We start from the raw sequence: 366 nt of genomic DNA on the forward strand, positions 1-366 counted from the left end.
AGCACGTTGATCAGATGCTCATGTCTCCCCAAGGTGTAGACCATTGCGCATGCTCAATAGCTAGCTAAGGCAGGTGCATTGCTCCCTGGTAGGTCCATTATAAGCGAGTGGAACAGCGTTTCAAGGAGGTGTGAAGGGCCATGATGAAAAATATTTGAGTATTACAAAGGACTTAGTTAGGTTTTTGCTTAAGCTATTGTTACACGTCTTGACCATTGTCAACGACAAACATTGGTCAGAATATATAGCGCTGACGTTTTATTAAATCTTCATAAACTCGAAGTAAGTGAATACGTAAAGTAGGATGATGAGCGAAGAGGAGGCTCGAGGGAGATCATAGATCAGTGACCACGATTACTTGCAGAG

This window comes from Montipora capricornis, chromosome 2, assembly GCF_036669925.1.
Source record: "Montipora capricornis isolate CH-2021 chromosome 2, ASM3666992v2, whole genome shotgun sequence".
NCBI lineage: Eukaryota > Metazoa > Cnidaria > Anthozoa > Scleractinia > Acroporidae > Montipora > Montipora capricornis.